Source organism: Sapajus apella, unplaced genomic scaffold (genome assembly GCF_009761245.1).
Source record: "Sapajus apella isolate SASKATOON/1434 unplaced genomic scaffold, GSC_monkey_1.0 scaffold15, whole genome shotgun sequence".
Taxonomy (NCBI): Eukaryota; Metazoa; Chordata; class Mammalia; order Primates; family Cebidae; genus Sapajus; species Sapajus apella.
Window position 1 is genome coordinate 28091848 of NW_022436955.1, and position 6862 is coordinate 28098709.

At 46.1% G+C, this 6862-nt stretch overlaps 1 pseudogene across 1 annotated transcript; it reads right to left on the reverse strand.

The window, feature by feature from the left end:
- Window positions 1–2337: 2337 nt before the first annotated feature.
- On the reverse strand, window positions 2338–2862 carry LOC116555707 (annotated as a pseudogene). Its single transcript, XR_004270633.1, has one exon. The product of XR_004270633.1 is annotated as a 60S ribosomal protein L23a pseudogene (transcript).
- Between the last annotated feature and the right edge of the window lie 4000 nt (window positions 2863–6862).

Sequence of the window (6862 nt, forward strand, 5' to 3'; positions counted from 1 at the left end):
CTGTCACCTAGGCTACAGTGCAGTGGTGCGATCTCGGCTCACTGCAACCTCCACCTCCCGGATTTAAGCGATTCTCGTGCCTCAGCCTCCCGAGTAGCTGGGATTACAGGCGCCCATGACCACACCCAGCTAATTTTTGTATTTTTAGTAGAGAGGGGTTTCACTGTGTAGGCCAGGCTGATCTTGAACTCCTGACCTCATGATCCGCCTGCCTAAGCCTCCCAAAGTGCTGGGATTACAAACGTGAGCCACTGCACCTGGCCTTTTTTTTTTTTTTTTTTAAGACAGGGTCTTGCTCTGTCGCCCAGGCTGGACTGCAGTGGCACGATCTCAGTTCACTGCAACCTCCACCTCCCTGGTTCAAGCAATTTCCCTGCTTCAGCCTCCCTAGTAGCTGAGATTACACGCTCATGCCACCACGTCCACCTAATTTTATTTTTAGTAGAGGCGAGGTTTCACCATGTTGGCCAGACTGGTCTTGAACTCATGACCTTGGGCAATCGGCCTGCTTTGGCATTCTTTCTTTCATTAACTGTGCAGACGATCTCTGACTTATGACAGTTTGACTTAACAATTTTTGACTTTACAATAGATTTATTGGGACATTGAATGCGTTTTTGACTTAAGATATTTTCAACTTACCATTGGCTTATTGGGCTATACCCCCACTGTAAGTCAAGGAGCATCTGTGTATACTTCAGTCTCTTGTATCTTCCTTTGGACAAACTTGACCGGCCTGGTGGGTCTCTCATTACTGAGTTAAGTGAGTCTCTGTCATGTGTTCACTATATATTTGCATGAAGTGTTTTGTTTTGTTTTGTTTTTCGAGTTGGGGTCTCACTCTGCTGCCCAGGCTGGAGTGCAACGGTGTGATCATGGGTCGGGCAGGTGGATCACCTGAGGTGAGGAGTTCAAGACCAGCCTGACCAATATGGTGAAGCCTCATCTACTAAAAATACAAAAAATTAGGCCGGGCGCGGTGGCTCACGCTTGTAATCCCAGCACTTTGGGAGGCTGAGGCAGGTGGATCACGAGGTCAAGAGATTGAGACCATCCTGGTCAACATGGTGAAACCCCGTCTCTACTAAAAATACAAAAATTAGCTGAGCATGGTGGCGCACGCCTGTAGTCCCAGCTACTCGGGAGCTGAGGCAGGAGAATTGCTTGAACCCAGGAGGTGGAGGTTGCGGTGAGCCGAGATTGCACCATTGCACTCCAGCCTGGGTAACAAGAGCGAAACTCCATCTCAAAAAAAATAAAAATAAAAAATAAAAAATAAAAATAAAAATAAAAAAAATTAGCCGGGCGTGGTGGTGGGCACCTGTAATCCCAGCTACTGGGGAGGCTGAGGTGGAAGAGTCACTTGAATGGGAAGCAGAGGTTGCAGTGAGCCAAGATGACACCACTGCACTCCAGCCTGGGCAACAGAGCGAGACTCTGTCTAAAAAGAAACCCAAAAAACAAAAAACATAGCAGGATATCACAGCAGGATGTTGCTGGAATCCAGGAAAGATTCAAAGTGTTTCTCACTAGTGGGATAATCTCTCTAATCTGAAAAACCTAGTTTGTCATGGGGGGGGGAAAGGGAGTCTCTACCCAGGAGAAAACAAGTAGCTGGTTTTTGAGAACATGAAGCTTGTTTGCCTCCTTGTCCAGAGACTTTAGCTACCATTCAAATGTTCTTTGGGGCCTCAGCTTATGACTAATTCACCAAATATTAGTTGAGCTGTCGTCACACGTCAGAGATGATGCCTTGCATTAAGGCTACAATGGAAAGCAAGACCTACGTGATCCCCACTTCCCCAGAACAAGGTCATGATCGTTAGGGCAGACCCAGAAAACCCTGTGGCTTTGACTCACCAGTGTATGATAGGAACAAAAAAAAAAAAAAAAAAATCATCTCCTGCTCAATTTCATTAGCATTAAGCAGCCTCCTTTCTGAGCAGTGACAGCTGTTGGGAAACTCTTGGGGGTTGCCCCAGCTAAGATGTAAAAGGCTCACCATCCGCCAACTTATTGCTTAGTTATTTACTTAATATAATAAAGTCGGGGAAAGGTCAGTTAAGAAATAAACACTTCACAGCAGTGCTCTCAATAATGGTGAGATGCTGGAAACAAACAAGCTACCCGTCTAACGGCGTGTGCCGAGAGCAAGAGTGCACGTATGTGCACTGATATGGTTTGCCTGTGTCCCCACCCAACTCTCCCATAATTTCCATGTGTCCTGGGAGGGATGCAGTGGGAGGTAACTGAATCATGGGGGTGGGTTTTTCCTGTGCTGTTCTCATCATAGTGAATAAGTTTCATGAGATCTGATGGTTTTTTTTTTTTTTTTTAATGGTGAAAAGTTATACATATATTTAGAATTAGCCAGCTGGACTCAGTTTAGATGATCCCAATTTTGTTGGCAACATCCAAAGCATCGTAATCAGGAGCCAGTCGAACCTATGCCTTCTTCTCTCCATCAGGCCGAATCAGGGTGTTGACCTTGGCCACATCAATGTCATAGAGCTTCTTCACAGCCTGTTTGATCTGGTGCTTGTTGGCTTTAACATCCACAATGAACACAAGTGTGTTGTTGTCTTCTATCTTCTTCATGGCAGACTCAGTGGTCAGCGGAAACTTGATGATCGCATAGTGGTCCAGTTTGTTTCTCCTGGGGGCGCTCTTCCGAGGATATTTGGGCCGCCTCCGGAGTCGCAGTGTCTTGGGCCGCCGGAAGGTGGGTGACGTGCGGATCTTCTTTTTTTTGTGGCTGTGGACACCTTTCAACACTGCCTTCTTGGCCTTTAAAGCCTTCGCTTTGGCTTCGGCTCTAGGAGGGGCAGGAGCTTCCTTCTTCGCTTTCGGCGCCATCTTGTGAAAAGCGATCTGATGGTTTTATAAAGGGCAGTTCTCTTGCACATGCTCTCTTTCCTGCCACCATGTAAGACGTGACTTTGCTTCTCCTTCACCTTCCACCATGATTATGAGACCTTTCCAAACCTGCTTTTCTTTCCCTTCCTTCCTTCCTTCCTTCCTTCCTTCCTTCCTTCCTTCCTTCCTTCCTTCCTTCCTTCCTTCCCTTCCTTCCTTCCTTCCTTCCTTCCTTCCTTCCTCTTTCTTTCCTTCTTTCTTTCTTCTTTATTTTTTGAGATGGAGTTTCACTCTGTCACCCAGGCTAGAGTGCAGTGGTGTGATCTATTTCAGCTCACTGCAACCTCTGCTCTCTCAGTTCAAGCAATTCTCCTGCCTCAGCTTCCTGAGGAGCTGGACTTACAGGCATGCACCACCATGTATGGCTAATTTTTGTATTTTTAGTAGAGATGGAGTTTTGCCATGTTGGCCAGGCTGCTCTCAAACTCCTGACCTCAGGTGATTTACACCCACCTCAGCCTCCCAAAGGGCTGGGATTACAGGTGTTAGCAACTACGCCCAGTCTAAACTTCTTTTTCTTTATAAATTACCCAGTCTCAGGTATTTCTTCATAGCAGTATGAAAATGAACTAAAACAGGCACATAGAATCTATGTCCACATTTATATACATACTATGCACATTCTCAGTTTACCGGCAGAGATTCTCGTAACATCCTACTAAGTGTAATATCCTACTGTTTCACCCTTACTGCTCCCAGGCTACTCTGCATGCTGCAGCCAGAGAGATCCTGTTCAAGCCTCTGTCTGCTCCTGTCCCTCCTCGTTACTTAGTTTACAGGCAGGGATCTTTGTTCCCTCCACGTGTCCTCCCTCCCTCCTAAGACAGGTTGCTGAGCTGAGTTTGACGTTGCTGTTTAATGATAAACAGATTTCAGATAACACATCTGCACAGAGTGAGCCGTAATTCAGGGCTTAAATGGACCACCTGAAATCTGATTCAGCACTGGAGGAAAAATTGTCTGTGCTGGTTTTATTACATGACGTAGAGACAGAGCCAAACAGGAAAGCCGGCACATGACAATGGAGACAGATCGAAGCAGTGGTGCTACAACGTATGCATTTTGTTCAGCTTACCCTCATATCTTTGGCTTCTGATATTTCCATATAGTAGGAGCTCACCACACTTCTTTTTTTTTTTTTTTTTTTTTCTGAGACAGAATCTCACTGTGTCACCAGGCTGGAGTGCAGTGGGATGGTCTTCTTGTGCCTCAGCTCCAGAGTAGCTGGGACTACAGGCACGCACCACCACACCAAACTAATTTTTTTTTTTTTAATTTTTAATAGAGATGGGGTTTTTGGCCAGGATGATCTCAATCTCCTGACTTTGTTATCCACCCGTCTCGGCCTCCCATAGCGCTGGGATGACAGGCATGAGCCCCCATGCCTCACCTGCTCAGCACACTTTTGTCAAATTAATAAATATGAGTAAATAAATGAGTGACGCATATAAAGGGTTTAATCTGAGTGCTTGACAGACAGCGCTCAGCAAATGGTTCACATTATTATATGACCAGACCCCTGCCCAATTAGCCAGTGCTATCTCTGCCAAGACTCCCTGGCTCTCCTTGGAAACTCAGCTGCGACTCCACCCCTGTGCCTTAAAGGTGCTGGGTGAACTACCCTGGTTTTTCTGGATCACCCTTCTCTCCATTCCTCTATGCCACACCCTCTGGAGGGTCCCTCAGTAGTGACTGGCTTCTTGGGATAACTTTGCTGATGTAACTCAGTTTACCCTACCATAGCTGACGTACACCATCTCACTTAATTCTGACAATGACCTGTTAGAAAGGCATCAATACCCCCATGCCACAAACGAAGAAAAAGGCTTCCAGGAGCAGCCTTGCCCACAGCTTACCTGCTGCTAAGTGGGAGAGCTGGGAACTGAGCTCAGAGCCTGGGACTCCAGAGTCTACTTTGTGAATTCCCATCACACCCATGATAACAACAAGCTTTACAAAATCAATCAGTATTTGTACCAGAATTCGGGGGTCAGAGTCATGGATTATTTTTTCTTCAAAATTGTATAATTCTGTTAAAATAATCAACTTGCCTTTAGAGTAGAAAAATATACTTTTTTTTGTAGGCTAACTGAGATTTAAAGAATGCCTTTTTTCCCTGGGTGGTCTGGCAAAGAAGGAAGAAACCTACATAACATGAAAATTGATGAAAAACAAGAAATTCTTGGATAAGTGGGAAAAGGAAGGCTTTGCAAGGGTGACTGGATCAAGAATAATGAAGGAGCATTAAATAATATTGTCACCATTTCAACTCATTGATAATACGAACACATTGTGTGTCATTTCACATGACTGAAGTTGCTGTCACCTTCATCGTCTCTGCTGATCTCAGTGTCTGCTCAGGACTGAGTAGCATGCAGGACAGACAGGGCTTTCTTCCTTATGTAGGAACCAACTTACAGAAAATCAGTGATTTCTCCAAGGTCTTAGAGTGACTCGGGGACTGAATTAAGAATGTAATCCAGCCAGGCGCGGTGGCTCAAGCCTGTAGTCCCAGCACTTTGGGAGGCTGAGGCGGGTGGATCATGAGGTCAAGAGATCGAGACCATCCTGGTCAACACGGTGAAACCCCGTCTCTACTAAAAATACAAAAAATTAGCTGGGCATGGTGGCGCGTGCCTGTAATCCCAGCTACTCAGGAGGCTGAGGCAAGAGAATTGCCTGAACGCAGGAGGCGGAGGTTGCGGTGAGCCGAGATTGTGCCATTGTACTCCAGCCTGGGTAACAAGAGTGAAACTCCGTCCCAAAAAAAAAAAAAAAAAAAAAAGAATGTAATCCAGGCAGGCACAGTGGCTCATGCCTGTAATCCCAGCACTTTGGGAGGCCTAGGTAGGTAGATCACTTTAGTCCAGGACTTCAAGAACAGCCTGGACAGCATAGTGAGACCTTGTCTCTACAAAAAGTAAACAAAATTAGGTGGGCGTGGTGGCACGTGTCTGTAGTCTCAGCTACTTTGGAGATTGAGGCATAAGAATCACTTGAGCCCAAGTGGTAGAGTTTGCAGTGAGCCGAGATGGCACCACTGCACTCCTGCTTAGGTGACAGAGTGAGACCCTGTTTAAAAAAAAAAAAAAGAATGGAATCTAGATCAATAATGTGTCTTTCATTTTTTTCTTACTCCCCCTCCTTTTTTTTTGAGATGGAGTTTCACTCTTGTTGCCCAGGCTAGAGGGCAGTGGTGCCATCTCAGCTCATTGCAACCTCTGCCTTCCAGTTTCAAGCAATTCTCCTGCCTCAGACTTCTGAGTAGCGGGGATTACGGGTGCCCACCACCATGCCTGGTTATTTTTGTATTTATAGTAGAGACAGAGTTTCACCATGTTGGCCAGGCTGGTCTCAAACTCCTGACCTTGTGATCTGCCTGCCTCAGATTCCCCAAGCTCTGGGATTATAGGTGTGAGCCACTGTGCCTGGCCTTACTCCCTTTCTTAAGGAGTTTTTTCTCCTGGCCAAAGCCTTTGAAGATGTTGGTGCCTAAATTTGGTCCACTGTCTGGGCAGGGGCAGAGACAAGGGAAATTAGTAAAATGCGTCAGTGAGGAACTGCGTTATACAGATCGTTACTCAAGAAGAGACGTTAGCTCTCTGAGTTCTGCCACCAAAAACAAAAGAGAGAGCAAAATAATTAGAAGAACAACAACAAAAAAGAGGGGGGTCTAGTCCATTCAACAGGCCTTCAACGAGCAAAGAGATCCGGGCGAGGCTCAGGTGCGAGGCAGGGCTGTGTGCTTCCTCCACAGGTCCCCACTCCTTCCTAGGGCCGGTTGCTGAGCTGACTTTGAGGTTGGTGTTTAACAATAAACAGATTTCAGATAACACATCCCTGCAGAGCAAGCTGTAATTCAGGGCTCCCATGGACCACCCGAAATTTGATTCGGCTCTAGAGGAGCTGAATTGTCTGTGTTGGTTTTACTGCATGACAGACAGAG